Consider the following 10879-nt stretch of genomic DNA (forward strand, 5'->3'; position numbering starts at 1 on the left):
ATCCAATCTAATTGGATAAAATGACTCACCTCTAGATTTTTGAAGCAATGTTGGAATAGAGAAATGCCGCCACCACCCATGACACCCATTCAAAATGTATTTCGAACCTGCCAAAACTGTAAACTTTACAGAAAATCCAATGCAAATGGATATTGGGTCCACCCCTGAACCTCATTTGAAGCTCAATTTTACGAGGAAGAAAAGAAATTATACATACCCCAATTCTCTCCCATTATACCTACATAATCAAAATACAAATTAAAACAAAACATTAAGATCAAGATTCAAGGATATGGAAGTCAAATCACAAAAAAAGCATTTATAATAAAACCTGGCACTATAATCTTCTCTAATTTGGATATGTATCTACCAAAGGATTTAGTCCACAACATAGCTTTTTTGCTTTATAAACTATTATCCAAACCAAAACTACTCTCATAAGGAAGATAGGGCTCAACCTTTTAGACTAATAATTACATGGAAATGTATGTGAAATGTCTGATCCTATAACCCACTTCAATTTCCTGATCATTTTTTTTTGTTCTCTCTCATAAGATTTGGCAGACATTTGTTGGTTTTGTGTCTGGATGAACTAATTTTAGAAGTTTACATTACAATATTTTTGAAATTATCCTTCCAAAATTGAGAAGGAATTCCATATATAGGAGAGATTCTTGGGTGAATCTATCCACTTATTTATAGTAGCTATCTTTATCTAAAAGAATTTGGCAACAAAGAAAACTTGAGGAAATATCACCCTTGTACAAATGGCTTTATGTCTTTAATATGTTGATTTGATTGTACAAAAAGCTAAGTTATCAGTTTTGCACTCATAGTCCCTGGATCTGGGTCTGATATAAAGGTTATTTGAGATCCAGTTCGGTGTAGTAATGCCTATGGGTTAAACCCAACAAACTCAAAATGAACCGAGTTGGCCCCTCTCTAGAAGAATGCCTTTATATATCATCTTAAAATGAAAGGATGTTTTTGTTGCCTAGAAAATCTTCTTTAACTTTCTGCTCATGCTTTTGTATAGACTATTTGTAAGGCATTCTTCCTTGGCTAGGTAGGAGCTAATAAAGCCCTACTATATTCAGTTGTCTATTGTCAAAGAGTCTTGCCCAAATCAAGCCTTTTTTTGTTGTGTGTCATCCAATTATTTTCATTGTCATTGTTTTTATATTTATATTTCAATTTGTGCAAATGGAATATATATAGACATGATGCAACATAAAGTACTGCAAGCAAGATCTTGGTGGGCATCAGTATAGTAGGGTGTCAAATAGTGCCTGACAGGTTGTGATGTGTGCTGGAGAGTTAGAAAGTGCTTAAAACACTTCATGACCTCTTGAACTTCTCAATCGAACCAAGAGAAGCTTTTTCAAAATTGGACCATTGAAAATAGGTAAATACGATGGAAGTTTGTATGAACCAATTTTAATTATATTTAGGATTATGAAACAGACAACAAATGGTTGTAGGTGTCATTTCTTAACCTTGTTATTAGAGTAGCAATAGTAGAGTTTTGTATCTTCCACTCACCATCAGGCTTTTAACTATCCAACGGCAAATAGGCAAGAGAAGCCATTGATAAGGCATTGAAAGAGATCATTCAAAAGCCTTGTAGCATGGAAGGAGTAGATTGTGAAGACTTCTAGCAATTCTATTGGCTTACCAAATGACATACGTTGTTACTATCAGACATACTTTTTTGCAATGGATGAGAAGTAGAAATCCTTAGGACATATCCTAAAGTTGGATCTCATCTGCTAGATCCAATATGGATGAGAAAAAAGAGTTGGCTTCCCTTAGTAATGGTAATCCTCTCATCACTTTCCCATATGCCCCTTGAGTTTTGTTTTCAAAGTGTTGCTTCTTAATAATTAGTAGGTAATTTTTCATGTTTTGATGGGAATTGTGACATTTAACTAACAGTTCCCACATGGAGTAGTGCCTGCCAAACTACATGCAGGCTTTTTATTTTCATCTTTTGAAGTTTTACCTATATGGGTGCATGTGTAGTTTTTAATGTGCATGAGAGTCCCTCATAGAAGACCTCAAGGGGATCATTTTTAAGTTTTTTGAGTTAGTAACTCTGAACTTTTGATCCTCTTTCTTCTCCTTATTATGTGACCATCTTATTCCATCAACTTGTGTGTTGGTCTAGGTCACAAAAGCCTGGGGCTTATCATCAAAGTAGTATTCTAAATCTTAGATGAGGATTTTTTGTATTATAATCTAATATTATAAACTAGTATAGTAGTAGTTATGCATATAATTTCATACATCTGCACTGTAATTTTATTTTTATGCATGGTTAGAACACTAGCTATAGTTTCTTAGTTTAGGAATTGAAGCATTATATAAACAAGTATGTACAATGTAAATAATATTGACAATTTTTTTGCAATAAAGATTTATGCAATTATTGCTTCACTCATGGTGTGAGAATGCTTATATCTATGTCATTTGATTTTTTTCCACATCTTGGTCAAACCATATAATGAAATCTCATCTTTGAAGCGTATTAAAAGCTAAGGGTTTGGAGTGACTCGTATACAATTCATTTTTTGTCATTTCATTATATAGTTTGAACAAGTGTGGAAAAAAATTAGATTTTTATTACGAATTTTTTGTACACCAATTTATGTTAAACTAATCAGCAAGGTCACTTTCCTAATACTTTATGAACGAGATGCTATTCACAAGGTCAATTTCCTAATACTTACTATAGTACTTGCTATTTAATTGAGATAGACACGGCTCATTAGTTTGTTTGTATTCTCTTTGGATTTTGTTAAAGAAGACAGCTGAATGCTATATGAACTAAAAGTTCTATGGTGTCAACAGGCTTGTGCATCTCTTGATCCAAATTACCAGCCCCAGTGACATTTGTTGTTGTTCAAAAGCGGCACCATAGTAGACTATTTGCAAACAACCATGCAGATAGGCATTCTATAGATAGACTTGGGAACATCTTGCCAAGTCTTTAGTACATAATAAAACAACTAAATTTCATAAATTGTTTTTATGATAGTTGATTTGTTTAAATATTGCCCATCAAAAATTACTTAGTACATCTCATCTTTTTTTTGCACAGGAGCTTGCAGTTCTAAAGAATCTGATAGCAAAGAATTTGAAGAAGATATTGTAGCAAAGGTATATTTGGTGTTCTTTTTAAAGTGAAAATGTGATTGGAAATTTTGTATGTTGTCATATTTCACTTGCAGAAAGGTCAAATTGTAAATAGAGGTGAAGTTGTATGGATTTAAGTTTCTTCTTCATTATTTATAATGCTCTCAATTCCTCCTTTGTAGCTGTAAAAATACTTTTTTATTTTCACCTTTCCAGATACCCTTTACCAAGTTCTTCAAGATTCCAAAATATCTTGGGCTGACCCAACTCCAGCATGTCCTAACTCCTACTTGGTTCAGAGACCTTAACTCCTTTTTATGTGTCTTCCTCTTACTACTCCATCTGCAAGTTGCAAACAAATCATCCTTCTTCCACCAACGAGTCATTCCATTCAAGAAAGACCATGTCTGACAATATCAACACACAAAGAAATAAGGAGACAATTGCTAGACTGTGGTCTAACTTAAAAAGAAAATGTGATGGAAAACGTTATTGTCCTTGCAAAATATGTAAGGGCTTAAAGACTCAAAAATATCTAATCACAACAGCTGAGAAACATTGTAGGCAACATGGTCATATTGAAGGGGGAAACGAGTATCACCCATTGCTATGTATTTTAATAGTTTATAAATTACATAAGACATGATTTGATGATGACATCATGGTCATGGTTAATATAAGGTCATCATTTTCATATAGGTCAACATCCCTGAGTTTCATGTTATGGACCATGACAATTCGAAGAATGCGGATTTCCAAACGAGGGAACATGGAGGTGTGAATATTGAAATAGAAGGTAATAATACCATGGAAGAAGACCAGGATGATGAAGATCATGATGATGATGATGATGATGCAGAGCTTGATGTACCTTTACTTGAGAAGGCACAATAGTCCCTATATGAAGGCTCCAAAAAAACTCTTCTTGTCATTGTATTGCTATTGGTGAACTTGAAGGTTATGAATGGTTTATCCAACGTAGCAATGACATGTATGTTAAGGTATGCCATCATCTTTCATTATTTTACTTTTAGTTCCCTTACAATTAACATTGGGTTCATGTAGCAATTAATATTCTTTAAATTAAGAAATTATATTTTTGGTCGTAGGTTGATAGGTGAGTGTCTGTTACCACCATCAAACATTCTACCTCACTCGTACTGAGAATTATCTGCCATTACGAAAGATATTGGAATGGAGTATCAAACAATACATGCATGTCTGAACGATCATATTATATATCATAAACAGCATGAATTTGCAACACAATGCCCTACTTGTCATATCAGTAGATATCAATAAGATTGATTAACAAAAAAGGTGTCTCGCAAGGTTCTTCAGCATATTCCCATTATTCCATGTCTGCATGATTATTCAAGTGCAATAGCTTGGCACAATTTATGGATTACCATGCACGCAATAGAAGTCAAGATGACATTATGCGAATGCCTGCAGATGGTTTGGCATTTAAGAAAATAAAGAAAAAATGGCCACACTTTAAAGAAGAACCTCGTAATCTCAAGCTTTCATTGGCAACAGACGGTGTCAATCCTTATGGAGAGATGAGATCTACTTACTCGGTGTGGCCTATTTTTGTTATCAACAATAGCATACCTCCTTGGTTGTCCATAAAGAGAAAGCACATAATGCTAACACTGATTGTTCCAGGTATTTTTTTATTTAGTGGTCATCTGAATTAATTTATTATTACTAATCCATCAAATGGTCAAAATAATTATGTAATATTTTTGCTCATTCAACTAGGTAAGTACCAAGTTAAAGATATCAACGTATATATTGAACCCCTTATCGACGAGTTGGTGGTGTTATGGAATGGGGTTACTATGTATGACATTTGTAGACCAATAGGACAAAGACAATTTCAATTTCATGCAATGCTTGTATGGACAATACATGATGCCCCTGGGAGAGCACATTTTTGTGGTGTTTTCTCTTCTTGACACCTCTTTTTTGGTATGTCAAAGTTAACACATTTAATCCAATTATACATGATCTTGTAGGTCTTCAGACAAAGGGTAAATTTGCATGTCCAGCTTGTGGTCCAAAGACGAAATCTTGTCATTCAAAAAGTTTAAGAAAGTAGGTGTTTGATGAGAATAGACACTTTCTGCACAAAAATCATAAGTACCAAATTACCAAAAAACATCTTTTCAATGGTCTAGAAGAGACTACGTCAAAGCCACAGAGAATGACACCTCGCCTATGGAAGTTGGCATACAATAAAATAAATCATCGAGGTAATGTCATTCCATTTGATGGTTTTTGTTTCAAATTTATATTTCGATATTGTGTTTTGTTTACTGATGATGTGATTGATGCTTGTGAAGGTTGTCAAGACATCAATGACCAACTTCCAAAAGGACTAAAAATTTATCCTACGTAATTTAATAGGTTGTCGTACTACGAGAAACTCCCAATTGTGCATTTGTTTGATCCTATGCATATTGGAAAGAATGTAGCTGAGAAATTATGAAAAATCTTGGATGGAAGGTGTGACAAAGATCAAATTGTCAAAACTTGTAGTGACATTTAAGAATCCAACCATGCAATGAAAAATGGCAGTTGATCAAATAACAATGGAGACCAGATTGATACAAGTGCCCTTGGTTATTGTCAGAGTAGCAAAGCAATGCTATAAAAGAAGTCATAAAAAAAATACGATTTCCCACAGGATTTGCTGCGAACATAAACAATGTCATATCAAATAAAAGTGAATTTGGGCCAAGGTTGAAAACACACGATTGGCATACATTTATTAAAGTAATTCATGTTATTTTGTATTCACTATATATTTATATATTGCATGTAGTTTCAATTACATTCTTTTATAAAATATTGACAAGATCACTTTACAAATATTGCAGTACATTCTACCTCTATCTCTCTCACACCACTTCGCCAACAATGTCAAACAGGTTATATATGATCTTGGAAAATACATGAGGTGATTGTCATCTAAAGAAATCAATAAAGAAGATATAAAATATTGGAAGAGAAAAATTCCTCTTCTGATGTGTGAAATGCAAAAGTGTCTACCTCCAAGTTTTTTCAATGCACAAGAACACTACCTGATACATCAAGTTGAGGAGATTGAATTGTGTGGACCTGTACCAACCAGGTCAATGTGGATGGTTGAGAGGCACTTGAAATTTTTGAAAGGCTTGGTTCGACAGAGAGCACATCCCGAGGGTTCTATGGTGGAGGGATATATGGTATACTAGACCAAGGTGCACATTAGTGAATATCTTCCTAAGTTTGCAACAAAGATCCATGTAGATCGTATTTGGGATCCCAACTCAATTAACAAATTCGAATGGGAGTACTTGATGGGGAAAGGTAGATCGAGGAAAGTGAGAGGTAAATCTAAGATGTTATTGTAATTAATTAATTCTTATAAATCTTCAATATAAGTTATTCTTAATTGGTGTATTTTTTTGAAACAGGTGGTCGAGAGTGGGATGCATTACATTTGTATATTACGAACAATCTTGATTGGATGACAGAATGGATTGAACGATGTCAACAAAATGGTTGCTCATTAACATGGGAAGGTGTTGCTTCATTGGTTACAGAAGCTCATCATAATGGAGATTCCAATGTTATGCCAATGGTAGTTGATCTAGTAAAGGGTTTAAGAGGTGGAGAGGTACGTAAAAATTTATTAATGAGCATAACTCGATGTATGTTTCGTATCAACTCACGATGCAAATAATTTACACACACTTCAAAAATTGCAGGTCAAGCACCACAAAGCTATGTACTATCATGGCCACAAATTTTGCACAAAAAGGTTGGATGACACAAAGAAAACCTATGATTTTGGGATAACTGTAGTTTTCGAGGTCACCAATATATCATCTAGAAACAACATACATCCTCAACAATCTCAAAATAAATACTATGGCATCTTGGATGATATAATTGAGTGTGAATTTAACACCTTCAAAGTAGTTCTATTCGTCGTCAAATGGTACAAGTTATGATTAAATCAAAATGATCCAGATAGAACAGTTATTCAACATGATAATGAATTTATAATGATCAATACAAGGTCGTTTGAGCCAGTTGGAGATGAGCCCTATGTTCTTCCAAGCCAATGTGAGCAAGTGTTTTACTCAGAGGTTCCACATAAACAGGGTTGGTCATTTGTTGTTAGACATGATCCAAGAGGAAGGTCGATAAAGTATAATGTTATGGAAGAAGAAGATATTGAAGATGATGAAGAAGCAGATGATGAAGATCAAGATGATGATGATGATGATGATGGTGATGGTGATGATGATGATGATGATGATGATGATGATGGCGATGGTGATGATGATGATGATGGCGATGATGATGGCAATGATGGCGATGATGATGGCAATGATGATGGTGATGACGGCGATGATGATGATGAAGACGAAGATAATCAATGACTAAAAACATTGTCACCTCTTCTATTGATGATCTTGCATTCCATATATAAAGTAAATTTGTTCATGTTTACAATGTTGCATATTGTTCATGTTGTCTTCTAAGTTATTTGTAGCATACACATATCATGTAATTTTTAGCTAACTTAAGATAAATGATTAAAATATGTAGGAAATTTGATTACATATTTATTTTGTTCATTTCTAATGATTACAACATATGTTATTTATAGTTACCAATGTTTATGTTGTGTCTGATTATGACCCTTTTTGCAAACAGTCAATTGACTATAGGTACATCGTCACCCCTGTTGACAATCTTGCATTCCATATATAAGAGCAATTTGTTCATGTTTGCGATGTTGCCCATTGTTCATGTTGTCTTCTAAGTTATTTGTAGCAAACGTGTATCATGTAATTTTTAGCTAACTTAAAGTAAATGATTAACATATTCAGGAAATTTGATTACATATTTATTGTGTTCATTTCTAATGATTACAACATATGTTATTTATAATTACCAATGTTTATATTGTGTCTGATTGTCACCCTTTTTGCAAACAGTCAATTGACTACATGAAATTTGACCCGTTTGGCATGGATTGTGCACAGTGACATGGATCAGCAGGTATAAGTCAATTAATAGACATAATTTTCTTATATTCTTCTTGTTTATCATTGAGCATGTATGTTATAAATAGACATATTATATAATCATATAATGTATATATAGACAAAGAAGGTTCGTATAGAAATATAATTGTATAATCACTTTCAACTTACTACATTTTATATTTGTCACTTTTACTTTCCATTTGATTGATTGTAGGACCCACCAAATAGGTACTTGTCGGATCTATCTACATCAAATGAGGGAAATGAGGAACTGGTAGATGAAATCTCTACATGTAGTACGACTAAAATAGGGAGATCAACTAGAGGTCAAAAGAATAGAAAACAATTTGATAAATGCATGCAATTTTTCCTTGCTAATGGGGGGTCATGTTCTTATGATGATGAGACCAAAGGCGACATCAAGGTTCCCTTTCGGTACTCACACATTGAGAAAGAATGGGTACCCGATGAGCTACCTCCAATTAACACAGTTTTTTGTGTTAATGAAAGGATGTATCACATTGCTCCATCCTCATTACATGGTTTGGGCCTATTTTTCATGGATGGGATAAAGGTAGGTTACAACAAATTTGTCGAATTGTTCAAGTATGTTAGTCCATGTTACAATTACAATGATTGGATGCGGATTGTTCGGTATAAAAAAAGTATGCGTAGGTATGGGGTATCAGCTAATTATATACAACGGAAAGAAAATGATCACAGTAAAAGATTTTCTATGTACATTGATGGGAGACCAAAAGCAATAGGTAATATTGCAAGTTTTATAAATAGTACGCGACCTTCTTCAACTAGTAAGCAACCCAATTGCATATTTGAGGCGCATGAGGGGATTGAAGTTTTTGTTTGTGCAATAAAATCAATAAGTGTAGGGGAAGAACTGTTAATTGATTACCATTTAAATTGCATAGATACAAACAAAGTTACTATCATGAGGGTTGTAAGTACTCTTTACCATTTTGTTAATAAGTTTTTTTTTTGCTGTCTATTGCATTCAGTTAGCTGAATTTTTTATGTTTAATCTTTGTGATTGGACGATATGGATCTGACAGATGATAGAGGTCACCAAGATGCTACTCCCACCCCTTCTTTAGCGAGGGTAAACCTTTTTGAAATTGTACAAATTAGATAGTTGAAAAATGTTATATTATTACGTTATTTTATTTACAGTGTAAGTACTATTTACCATTTTGTTAATAAGTTTTTTTTGGTTGTCTATTGCTTTCAGTTAGCTGAATTTTTTATGTTTAATCTTTGTGACAGGACAATATGGATCCGACAGATGATAGAGGTCACCAGGATGCTACTCCCACCCCTTCTTCAGCGAGGGTAAACCTTTTTGAAATTGTACAAATTAGATAGTTGAAAAAAGTTATATTATTACGTTATTTTATTTACGGTTTTTTAGTTTTTATGATAGTTTTACTGATATTTCTCTCACGATTTGATGTTCAGGATAAGGGTAAAGTAGCATCAGTAAGTGTCAAGCTACTAGCTACGCCTTCTGATGAGGATATTGCTGAAACTCCCGATTTCATAAAAATGTTGAAAAAAAAATTTTAAAATTAATTTAGAAGCAATGAAAATTTTGGATGAGGCAAATATGGAATTTGAGGAGATGATGAAGAGGCTATTAGATTTGAGAGCGCAAGCTTGCCATTATGAAGTAAGCTCCAATGAATATTTAGTTATAAGAAAAGTTTAATAAAGATTTTTATTTTATAATTTTTTATGTTGTGAAGTAAAATATGTAATATTGGCAAAAATACTTTATTGATGCAATTTTTTTAAAGAGTTGTAAGAAACTTTAACTACTAAATTCTTGTTATACAGGAATTTTTGGCAACTGATCCACAACTTGGTCAAGGACAACGTGGTGACGCCGGTAGTAGCAGAGCTCCAACTACCACTGGTAAAATAATCTTTTAGTTGACAAGTTAGAAGAAATTTTTTATTTCAAACATTCAAAACTTCTTAACTCTTACTTTTATTATTTCAGAATGTCTTTGCTAACAATGTATTGTTCAATTCATCCAGTGCAGGAGACTCCTAAGAGGTTGACAGATGCCCGTACGAGATTGTCAACTGCAATGTTGGCAACAAGGGGACGTCTAGCTGGTAAATCCTTGTTTTGCTATATTTGATTTTGTATTAATTATGAAATGATAATATGTACTTTAATCTTGGGTGCATCACATAGTGTATTGTTTTTTTTTGTGGTAGGAGATGCATTGTCTGGTACTCTGCCAAATGTGGATCATAGTGCATGTATTGGTGATAATTCACCGTCATTTCTCAGAGCTACCCGTATTTCTAGCATGGGAGCTATGCAGACATCGTTGTTGATTGACGATGATGAATCAATGCCTTTGAAATGTCCTAAGATTCCAGGTACTTTAAATAATATTGTTTTATATTGTAATAAGGATTTTCTTGCAAGACGTAAACATGATAGGAAGTGGTTTGGTAGGATCATCTGAATTATCGATGACCTTTTGTCTATACCAGTAATTCTCTAGTTTAGTAATTTGGTACATTGCAATTTCATGCTTTCAGTAGAAGATAATAACCAATTTTTGTATAGAGAACCAAAAGTGGGAGTCTTCTTTCATATTCAATGTTCAGTTTTCAATGATTTTCCACATCATTGCTATTTCCTGTTAGAGTTTTAGAGT

Source organism: Cupressus sempervirens, chromosome 10, assembly GCF_028749045.1.
Source record: "Cupressus sempervirens isolate cs-2001-9-10 chromosome 10, ASM2874904v1, whole genome shotgun sequence".
NCBI classification, from domain to species: domain Eukaryota; kingdom Viridiplantae; phylum Streptophyta; class Pinopsida; order Cupressales; family Cupressaceae; genus Cupressus; species Cupressus sempervirens.